We start from the raw sequence: 12,205 nt of genomic DNA, 5'->3' as shown, positions 1-12,205 counted from the left end.
AGTGGAGAGTATTGTTATAAGCACATTATGCTAGTGATATGATATGATAGGTTATTTACAACCTGCTTAATACCCAGAGGTTTCTAAGCGTGGACCCGGGGATCAAACCTGTGTTGCTCCTTGTCGTTTTGCTTCCAAGGCAAGCATGTTACCCCTGAGCTATTCTCCACAGACTGCAGTGTTGACAAGTCTGCTCAGAGATATGATATGATAGGTTAGGATAGTGGAAGGAGATATGTCCAATTATGTTGTAGTGGTGTGACAAAACAAAATAGGTAGTGTTCAAGAGTTTGATTGAGCCTTTTAATTTGCCTGTTAGTTTTTGGATGGAATCCTAAACAAGGGTATGTTGTATGTCCAATGTTTTACTGACGACAGCCCAATATTTGGAGGTGTATTTTGGTCCTCTATCCAAAATTATAGTGTTTGGGAGGCCATGTAAGGAGAAAATGGTACATAGAAAGTATTGAGCAATTTGAACCGCTGAGGGAACCTGAGGTATTGACAAACATGGGACAAATTTGTTGGTGAATCTACAGCAACCATTATAGTAGTGTGACCAGAAGATGGAGGGAGATCCATGATACAAATATGTGGAAATTTGCTTATGAGGTCTCGTTGGAGGTTCTGGTTGAACCAACAATCCAAAGGGATGATGATGTGGAGACATGGGAGCCGATTCATGGAACAAATGTGCGGCGAAAATCTTGGCGCAAGCGTGAAAAAGCAAGTGCACGTGTTAGATTCATTGAAGTGCCTGCGTGATATTACAGTGGGATGTGCGCCAAATCCTTGCGTGGCGCACACGGGCACACATGTCATTCCAACATCCTGAATGCTGTGCGTGACGCGCACAGCGATAGTGCACAACGTCGGCGCACACACCAAAAAGGGGGCGGGACACGGGGCGTAACACGCAGAATGGGGAACAACGCGTGAAAAAGAAGGCGTAACTGGGGAAATACTGCAGGGAAATACACGGAACGCCCACACGCATGCGAACAACACATATTCTTGGAATCGAATACGGAAAACCCACGCACGCTAAAAGACGCACACAGGCATCAACACGTCCGCCACATGAAGGCAGGCGGAAGCGTCCCCGCTCACAGTATAAAAGTGTGCACAACAACAAACACGTATGCACAGCGATGATGAATGCCCCATTTGTTGCAGCGCTGATCGTGGGACACCGCAGGAGGAGGAGAATAGCCAGGCCCCTCATTTTTTTGCCCCGGACTAGCCTTTTTGGGATCCCTGATGACCAGGTCTATGGCAGGCATAGGTTTCCACCTCATATCATCCTAGACCTTGTCAGGGAGTGGGAAGGTGACCTTACATCCCACACCCTGTGCTCCCAAGCATTGAGCCCCTTGGAGAAGGTGCTCAATGTCCTGCATTTTTTGGCCACTGGGTCATTTCAGCGGACAACTGACATAGTGGGGGGTCTCACAGGCCGCACAGTCACGCTGCCTACACCAGGTGTTGGCAATCATGACTCCGAGCCCCTCAGTCTGCAGGCACATATACATGCCCAGAACACCTGCAGAAAGGCAGGCCCTGGTCCGGGACTTCTACAGGGTGGCACACTTCCCCAAAGTGCTCAGTGCCATAGATTACACCCATGTGGCTCTACGTCCACCTAGGGCCAATGAGCACATCTATCGAAACCGCAAGCATTGGCATTCCATCAATGTGCAGGTTGTATGCGATGCAAAGGGAATCATCACCTCTGTCTATGCAAACTACCCTGGCTCAACCCATGACAGTTTCATATACAGAATGTCCGCCCTGAGCCGGGCCCTGGAAGCTGGGAAGCATGGCGACACATGGCTCATAGGTGAGTACAAATGCCTGTGCACATGCATGCATGTCATATACAGACAAATACACAAACCCAACTAATCACAACCATTACCACCTCCCCAGGGGACAGTGCCTACCCTCTGAGCAACCACATGATGACGCCAATCCAGAACCCCACCACACCACCCCAGGTAAGATACAACACTGCCCATATTGCAACCAGGGCCATAGTGGAGCGCACATTCGGAGTGCTCAAGTCACGCTTCCGCTCCCTTGACTGCTCTGGCGGCCAGCTGCTATATGCACCCACAGTAGTGTGCAGGATCATTGTGGCAGAATGTGTCCTGCACAATGTTGCAACACGGCAGGGTGTACCGGTGGACATGGTGGTGCCCCCACATCCCCAACCACACGCACAGGCGCTGACCATGGGAGGGGAAAGGGCAAGTGGCGAGGCAGCCCGGACCCAGCTTGTGGCCACATTTTTCACCTAAACTCGCACCCCTGCGGAGTGCAAACAGGCCTGGCACATACCAGGTGACAACCGATGATGACAAAGAGACAGTCAACTGTCACAACCTTACCACCCTGAGGATGTTGCCATGGGAGTGCTACATTGTGTGCATCCCTAGCTACTTAAACATAACCAATCCCGTGTGACCAAAAGGAACACATGCAAGGTGTGTATCACACCCCCCTGCAAAACAGGCCATGACAATCCCTGTTATGTCACCCAAACCCTCCCAAACCACACACCCTTGTCTGCCACACCATGACATGGCATGCAACAGCAAAAAGCCAACACATGAGTAATAATATATGAAGTGACATGTGATGAATGGAAAGTGGCCCGAGACAATGATGCCTGACATGGATTCAGATGAAATGACTGACAACAACCTCCCACACATACCAGATCATACACAAATGCTGTACACCAGTGGTAGCTCCAACACAGCACAGAATGCCTGTTCACATGCACATTGGGCAATGCAAAATCGCCACTCCCAAACCCGTGTGCTGTGTGTGTCTCCTGCTGCACACTGCTCAGCACAGATCACAGTGAGCTGCCATTGTCTTGGTGATACACCTTGAGCATCACATCAAAAGGACGATTATCAAATTTTCCCATTGACGCATGCCCAGGATCCCCAAATGGTAATTGATCATGCGCTGCAGGGAAACAGCATGCCCGAGAAGGCAATATGTGTGCACCTGTGGGAATGGAAGGGTGGTTGTACGTTTGATGGAGCATTGTGCAATGGTGTGTGTCAGTAGGGACATGCACTCAATATATGCATGTCAAATCAAGTGACCCTCAGTGTCCTATACACATCACATGTGAACACTGCCCATGTGTACACCCCAGCATGTCAAACCACAAAAATCCCCTGACACCTGAAAAGTAAATACAACACAGGAACTGCCATAGCCCAACAAAACACATCATGTACATAGTACCCCACAATGACATTGTCAGAGAGTGCCCAAAGAATTTAGCCCAGGCTTACTGTCCAACAACAAAAGGCCCTCCCTCATTTACACATCACCATGACCTTCTGAACAAGTGTGTCTGGGGTATGTAGCCTTCTCCCTTTTAGTCTACCTGGCTACAGGATCCCCCTACCTCTTGGTCTTCATGTCCCACCTTGGTGTAAATAAGGTCCAGCCCCCTCAGAGGCCTCCTTGATTGTTAAAAATACCAAATCGCAGACAACTCCAAGGAGCCAAACCCCCAAACCAGGTAAAAAGCCTCTTGGCACAAAAATACCCTGGAAGAGTCTCCAGTAGATTACTTTAAGTGGAAACAAAACTCCTGGCACATGTACAAGCAGAATGATTGAACTACCAAGGTAGCACCGTTCACCAATGGATCAACATGAAGGGTACCTTTTACCGGAAACACCATACAATGATGATGTAACAACTGATGGGTAGTGTCACAGCTCCGGTCTCCAGGCGCAGGAGTGGCATGAACCAACCACCCCCTCCGTGGTCTGGGCACCTGCAAGGTAAAACTTATACAGGCCTCCGAGACCGCGGTGGGGAAAGAGGGTCAGGGATCCATTGGTTGGACAGGCATTGGTATTCAGGATAACCAGAAAGAGGGGCAGGAGAGGGAAGTTGGATTTGCAAGTGAAAGTAGGCAAAATACAAAATATAACTATTGACAATAACACATACTCAATCAGAGAAAACATGTTCTACATGCACATAGTACGAAATGAGTGAAATGCAAGACAAAGAGAGACTTATCTCTGGGTTGAGTGCTGGCCTCCTGCCTGTGCACTCTCAGGTCCGCTAACAGGATCAGTTCAATGCTGCAAAGAGAGCGTGAGTTACTAATCTGTGTGTGTTTACACCACACACACAACAACATTCCTGCCTCAAAGTGAGTGACTTCTCCACATACACCCTTGTCTGCTGCTATGTACGTATATGTTAGCTTGCCCCTGTGATGGTTCATACACTGTCAATACAGTTAGGCAGGCACACGTGAGCACGCGGCAAATGGAATACCAATGCATCAAGAATCACACATGACAGAATGGTCTCTGGGTGACCTGCTAGATGTGTATAGCAAGGTGCGACTTCAGTACAAGTCGTGTTCTGGCAGCCGTGGATTACAATAGGTAGTACAAGTGGCAATTTGCACATGCAAATGAAATGCACTGCACACAAGTCAGTGCCTCGCTGGGTGTCCCTGTGCGCTGTACAAGTTTCTGGCACTGAACGCTACTGTGTGAATAACTCAGCTTCTATGGAGCAGGGGGGACTGGAGGATATGTGCGACAGCCCCTGCGTGTGCCCCTGACAACTTGTCAAGCTACTTGGCATTTGTCCCTCAATGCATCTTAGCTGTATTGTGCACTTCTAAAACAATATCTGGCCAAGCTCCCCATCAGTGGCGCTACTTAGCATGCATGTGCAAGTGGCCTGGTGGAAGGTTGGCTGCGGTGTGTCCCTCTTGTGCTGCTCACTTTGCTTGGAGCTCCTGGAAACACATCTGCTTCTGTTGGTCGTCTGTGAACAAGCCCTGTGCTACTGCTTGCGCACACATGTCTGCACCACCAAACGTAGCCAGGTTTCTGTAGTACTTTGCCCTGTGTCTCCTGGCAAAGGTGGTCTGGAGGCTCTTTGTCCTGCAGAAAGGGCAAAAAACATATAAACATCGCTTGAAAGTTCCCTGTGTGTGTTTATTCATGCTGGTTGTCACTGGGCCATGTTAGAGACCTACATTTGAACTCCTCCCACCATCAGTGTGACTTTGACAGGCAAAGGGTGCAGGCTACTGTCTACAACATGAAGTGCATCAAGGACATATACAGGAAATAAATAACATACATCACAATCTAGATCAATTAATTGACACATCAATCATGAACCCACCCAAAGAGATCACAGACATGCCGTGTTTAAAACCCCCACAATCCCCACTAGGGGTGTTAACACAAGTAGTACAGCAGCAGACAGGCCACAGATATGACAGTCCAAAGCCCTTGTGTAAATGACTGTTACACCGAACCATCTTTGCGAGCCCATGGATAAGGGAAGCAGGAGTGGCCTATGTGAGTCAGGACCCCAAGCTCCAAACACACACACGAGACAAGCTTGAAGGGCCCAGCTGGAACAGACAGTGGATACTTTCAAAAGCCACAAAGTGCCACAACGTCACATGAATGCACAATAGACAAGCAATTTTAAACTATATTAACTAATTAAACTAACTATAAAAAACCTACATTACCTAATTAAGCTAACTATCAAAAACCATATTAACTAACTAAATTAAGAAGAAAAATCAAAAATGGCCACATACGACCCTGGGGGGAGGAACCAGGATGGGGAAGGTACAGGGTGCACCTCAACACCCACATGCGATGATGTTGAGACAAAAAAAAAAAAAAACTCCATGGGCTCAAAGGCTGCACAGCCTGACCTGTGTGGGAGATATCTCGTTGTCCTCATCACCCTCTTCCTGAAAAGGTTGACGTGGCACAGTACCCTCACCACACCTAGGCGCAGCTTGCCCCCCATTAGCAGCAAGTCTGCGGGACGGAGGAGCCTGGTTCTGTGCGGCGATGACACGTAGGTCAGCATGTAGAACCTCGTGTGATACGCGTGCTTCCTCTTGCAAGGTAGCACTTGTAACACAGAGTTCTTCCTGCGTGGCCTGGCTGGACAACTGGTATACCTCCCGGCAAGCACGTAGCTCAGCCGAGATGGTACTCTCCAGCTGCTCCAACCTCTCCTCTGACCGCTTCCTCTGGGACATCAAGAGCACACCCAGAATAGATCTGAGGGATTCATACTCAACCCTCATGGCCTCCATGTGTACCTCTGCGTGAGCAGCAATTGCTTGACGCAAAAACATAATTTCAGCCCCGCGTGCCCTGTCTGAGGCCACCATGCCCAGCCTGAGCGAGAGGGCCATGGACTATGCCAACCGCTGCTGGAGTTCCACCTGCCTAGCAGGGGGCAGCACGGATTGGGCCACACGTTCCATGCTCTCAGTGATGTTATCAATTGCTGCCCCCTGGTGTTCTGAATTGGCAACCATGGCTTGCTCCCACTCAGTATACCCCAGTGGCACATGGCCACCGTGTTGCTGGGCTTGATACCTGCGGGGCCCAAGGCGCTGATGTCCTTGTTGGGTTGGCACTGCCCCTGGCTGCAGGACTACATTCCTCAGTCGACCTGATGCCCCAGGCACATCAGCAACTAGAGTGGAGGTTGACCCTGCCTCCCGATCCACCACAGGCAGAGGTCCCACCACCATCTGGCCCCTCAGTGCAGGTGTCGGGGACAGAGGAGCGTCTACATCAGAATCTCTCACCCCTGACGAATGGACTTGAAGCACATCCAACTCAACATTGTCGTCAGAGTGATCATCCGAGCTAGACTCATTGCCAGCCCTAGACAAGATGGTCTGTAACACAAGTGGGTTCTCGTGGCCTACCACACATGAAGCAGACATGTCACACACAAAGGAGAGCCTGGCAGTCATCCAGTGGCCATGATATGCATACACATCCCAAAAGCAGAAATGGATGTGTGTAAATAGCAAAGCCTACAGTATTACAAAATGTAGTATATGAACTCCATCAGACACCACCTCTGTCTGGCTCATGTCACAGGCAGAAAAGACAGATGGCAACTAAGAGATGCAACACACCATAACCATGTCTGAACTGCAAATTAACCACTGCTGCAAGTGAATCCAAACACACAATGACACAGTTAACATGCATGTAGCCATGCATCACTGAAGCATCATCATCAATATAATCACATCCATCTGCAGGTCGCCCCGTACCGGGTGGCATGGGCCATGCAGAAGTAGTGAATGTCACAAGCAAAGCAAGGGCCTGCAACCAGGCACGAGGGACCATAACGCCCTGTACCGTGCGAGCTGCAGGATATGAGGCCTCCACAACACCCCTCAGGGCCTGATTGTGCACATTGGGCTATGAATGTGCCTATCACATAATTTCTTGCGGGAATCTTCACGCCCGGGAGGCAACATAGTAGCTAAGTGAGCCTGGCCATACACATACTGCACAACAGTGAACCTTAGGGATACTGCCAGTTCCACATAACGTGCATGTGCAATGCATATATTTCTACAGCATAAACGTCTATCAACTACATATTAGTCAGTCAACTAGAAAGCTGCAGAAGACACATGTGTAAATGGACACTATCACAAACACATAAGCGAGTACTTGCAATGTTGCACCACACAACGTTGCAGCTGCCTGCATATGTACATGTGAAAGTGTTCAAATACACCCATTTCCCCTTACACCTGTATTGTGAACATGACCAGCATCCAATACACCAAAGCAAGCAGCCATAACGCTGCTTGCTTTGATGTATGTGGAACTGCACACATACACACGTGAAGGATGCTGCACAGTCATCACAACCCGATTGGCAGGCTACAGCCAATCACTGCCCTACGCCAGTTGGTATAGGCTGCACATTGACCAATAAACCCATCTAAACAACCACTAGGGAGTTCCAATACTGAGTACATGTGCCACAGGATGCACCTGTGCCCGTTGCAATACATGACAGAGAAGGGATGAAAAAGAGCCCATACATGCCCGGTGACTTTGACATTGCATCAGTGAGTACTAATGTAGAAGGGTGAAACCCGGCTCAGACGTGGGTTGATGCAGTGCAGGACATATGTACATGAGCCACTCTCTACATGAACAAGTACATCATGAGGTACTCCAATAGATGTGAAGGCAGTGCAAGGGCAAGTTCAGGCATGACGTGCAATGTGCATTCAATGTGTTGCAAGGCTACATGCAAACCCCCCACCCCCTCTAAGTGAAAGTGCAGGGAGGCATTGTATGGCAGCAAACGGGTGACCAGAGACCTGTGTATTGCCAGACAGTGTTGACTAGTGGCAATTGCATCATCTGAGTCAACTGACGACACAGCAGATGATGATGGGACAGTAAGCAGGACACATGATGAACCCTGAGTAGTACACCCATGTGTGCAGAAGCCACTACACCAGTAGAACAGAGTCAGTGGGCCAGAAACAGGGTGAGTCCTGTGCCCCACACAGACTGTGACCCTAAACCTGTGTGTGATGCTGGTCTGAGCCAGAGTGGGCATGTAATTGATGATCAAATGCCAGAAAATGTAGGTCAGGCTGAACACGTACTACAGTGATCATCCTGTCAAGGACACATAGGGGCATGCGGAGCATCTGCCATCTGCACAGTCCAAGTGAGACACCCTGCATCAAGGACAGAGGATGTACCCCACTGCATGTATCTGGCAGGTTGGCTGGTGGAAGTTTGCATGGATAGAGGAGCCTTCAACAGGCCATTGCAGTACGCCAACATGATGCACAATAGTGCCATGGTGAAATTGTGGTGCAGGGGGGGGCGGGGCAAGGGAGCATGCCTACGTGGAGTAGCCACATGCTGGCTGAAGACACATGCACGTCAGTCACGCAATGACATAGTCCCAGTGCTGAGAGGAAACACACCCCAGGCTACATGCAGAATGGCCAGTGAGCTGGAACATGGACCGGAGGGGCAGCCGTGTGAGAAGGGTGCAAGTGTGGCCATGAGGACAGTCCCTGTCTGCTCTACATGTCCAGCATCCTGCAAAGCAGGCATGCATCATTGAAGCATCGTATGACTTGCACATGGGAATCATGTACACATGACATGTAGTGGCAGTCAAGCACAACACATCACACAAGCAAACCACACATGTCCTCGACAAAGACGCTACAACACTCACTGGACGGGGCATCAAAGTCCAGCATCTCTCCCACTTCTTTGACCATTCCTGCTGGTATGAACTCCGCAGCAACAGACTTGTGCGGAGTGAGGTCTTCTTCCTCAGCTGGTGGCCCACTGCCCGTCACCAGACTCATCTTGTAATTAGAGGCACGCTTTGCCTTAGTACTGCGTTTGAGGTCATCCCAACGCTTTTTGCACTCTTGAGCTGTGCGCACCTCATGGACGAATGCACTGACATGATCCGCAACTTGCTTGCAGTGGGACATACGATGGGCAGCCGTAGTTTGACAATTGGGCCCCACTAGCATATCACAGTTGTGGTCCCGCACGTAGTCCACAAGGAAGTCCAGTTCCTGCTTGCAGAAAGGCTTCTTCCTCGACATGCCAGAGGCCAGAGGCCGGAGCTGTGTCTGGGGTCCCAGCAGCCTCTACTGCAGGTGAACCTTCCTCCTCTTGGACAGTGGTGCGGACCTTGGCTGGCAAATGCCGCCCTTATCAGTATGGGCAGTGGCGCTATTGAACCGAGGGAGTGGCAGGTGGAACAAGGACGGAAGCCCTGACTTGCGTCAGTGGCTGCTGGGTGCCCTGGAATGGACCCTGCGTAGCAACATCCACTGTGCCAGGGTCATTGACCGGGACTGTCCTGGATGGTAGACTCGCAACCGGGCTTGTGTCAGCTGCATCTGCCCATGCACTTGCCAACACCCGGATAGTTGGGGCAGCAGATGACATTACTGCCCCAGGGACACGTGCCTCAGTCAGGGCAGCCCTGCGTGCACCTACGGTGTGTCTCCTGACCTCCTGGAAATCTTCCATGGACTCTTCAGGAGACAACGCACCCTGCGCTGGCAGACCCTTAGCCTGGGTGGTGGTGTCCACAGCTGCACCTGCAGCTACCACTACCCTTGGGCCCGTGGCAGTCGATGAAACGGACTGCCGGGTCACATGGGCGCCAGTGCCAGATGCAAGAACTGCACCTCCCGGAGCTGCAGGGGGTGGTGGCATGACTGCACCAACAAATGGCACAACATCATGCCGAAGTGGCGCACCCCTCCCTCTTCACCCTCTGCAGCCACCCTGGACACCCTGGAGTCCCCCTACTCCCTGGGCATCCCGCCCACGTCCCTTACCACACCCGCCATGGGGAGTACGCCCAGCTAAGGCGCCCCTCACCTTACGTGGCCTCCCAGCCATGGCACAGATGGAGTAGTGCCGGCACAGATGTAGGGGATGAAGTTACGGGTCACGCAATGCTCAGGCACCCCAAAACTGCTGTAAAACCATGCACGCAACCCCAGTAGCCCACGTGTATGGAATTAAATTCAGCAGAACGCAGTGGCACCCAGGAACAAGAAAAATGTGCACGCCTGGGACTCGCAGGCTACTAGGACCTCGAAAATGGTACGCGATACAAAGATTTGCCCGCAGTGGGAAAAATAGCGTGCGTGACTCACTGTCTGACTAGCGTGATAATGAAAAACACGCGTAGCCAATATCACCGCCAAAAGAAGAGATACATCCTTGATCCGTTGTGAAGTTGTGATGGCGCGCAAAACAACACGAAGTAGCAACACACACGTCGGTCTCCACGAAAGGCAGGTACAGCGAACTGCTGGCCCCGCTCACCTTGAACCCGTGCTGAGGGAAACACCCACACGTGTCATGTCACTTACGTGCTTAGGCCCTTTCCTTGGATTACACGCATTGACACGCGGACGTGCTGTTTTTTCACGTGCTGAATCACTATGCACACGTAATGAGGGAAACGCATGCACACTTTACGTCACAGACCCGATTACGCGCTAAGGGCCTTTCCTTGAATTACACACTGACATGCAGTTTTTTCACATGCCAAATCACTCCGTATCAAGCTGGCCACGCGACAACACACGGAAGACCACGCTCCTGCCCAGAAGGCCATTTTCTTGCCCCCCAGAGCCCCGAGCAGCCTCCCACGAGCCATCTGCTGCTGCCTGCCTGCCTGCTGCCACCGTGCCCTGCCATTTGGTGCCTGCACATGTGCCATCTCCAGGGGTCCAGTTGATGTGGCCACCCCTGCTGGAACAGAGGACTCCCCACTGGTATTCCATCGCTCCACAGCCTAGCCCCAGGACCCAGTTGCCCACCCACACCTGCCTCAGGGGTTGCAATGTCCAACACAACACCTTCCTGCACCTGTGGCAACCCCCAGCCAGAGAGGCAAAGGGCTGCCAGATTTACTTCCAATGAAGTTGGCATCCTGGTGGAGCAAGTACTGGGGCAGTATGATGCCCTCTTTACACCATTGTGCGCCGACAAGGAAGGACGGAGGAGGATCTGGATGGACATAGTGGGTGCCATCAACGCAGAGGGGGTGGCCCCCCGCAACATCAAACACGTCCAGAAGTGCTCGGAGGACTACAAGTCCAGGACCCTCAAGAAGGCCCGGTGCCTCTTAGACGCAGAGGATGCAGTGGGGCGCCAGGGCCAGCTTACCAACCAGCAGATGAGGGTCCTGGAGCGCAGTCGCCCAGTGCTTCACCACCAGATCCTCAGGATGCAGGCCCGTCTGGAGTCGAGCGGCAAGTGGCCATGCATTGCTGTGTGAAACAGGGCATGTTGCAGTGTGCTGGTAGTCAGCTACTTGCCTGTATGTGTAAAATAGGCCATGTATGGATGTGTGTGTGCAGGGACATAATGGTACTGCATGTGAGACCAGTCATGCGTGAACCACATGGATTGTGCATGTGTTACAATGCAACATGCAGAGCAGCATGCAGAATGCACACATGAATGCATGCCTGTCTCTGTTCTTGGACATGGATGGGGTGTGAGAGATGGATGCTGCTGTCATGGACATGTATGGTGTACATGTATGTGTGTCTGAGTAGCATGTGTGTGACTTTGAAACACCATGGATGCATGATACATGTCTGTGATGATGTGTTGAATCACTGATGCAGTCTAGTCATCCTTGTATCCACTGTGTCTGTGGTGTACGAGGCCAGATGCATGAGCCTCCGGTGATCTGTGTGCATGTGATCAGTATGACCCATGATGCATGTGAGTTTCAACCCACCATTGTATGTTAATATAATCCCTTGGACATGGATGCAAATGGTGATTGCATGCAGCGTTCCTGT

Source organism: Ambystoma mexicanum, chromosome 5p, assembly GCF_040938575.1.
Source record: "Ambystoma mexicanum isolate Mex_15411 chromosome 5p, UKY_AmexF1_1, whole genome shotgun sequence".
Classification (NCBI taxonomy): domain Eukaryota; kingdom Metazoa; phylum Chordata; class Amphibia; order Caudata; family Ambystomatidae; genus Ambystoma; species Ambystoma mexicanum.
Note: the sequence above shows the minus strand (reverse complement) of the source record.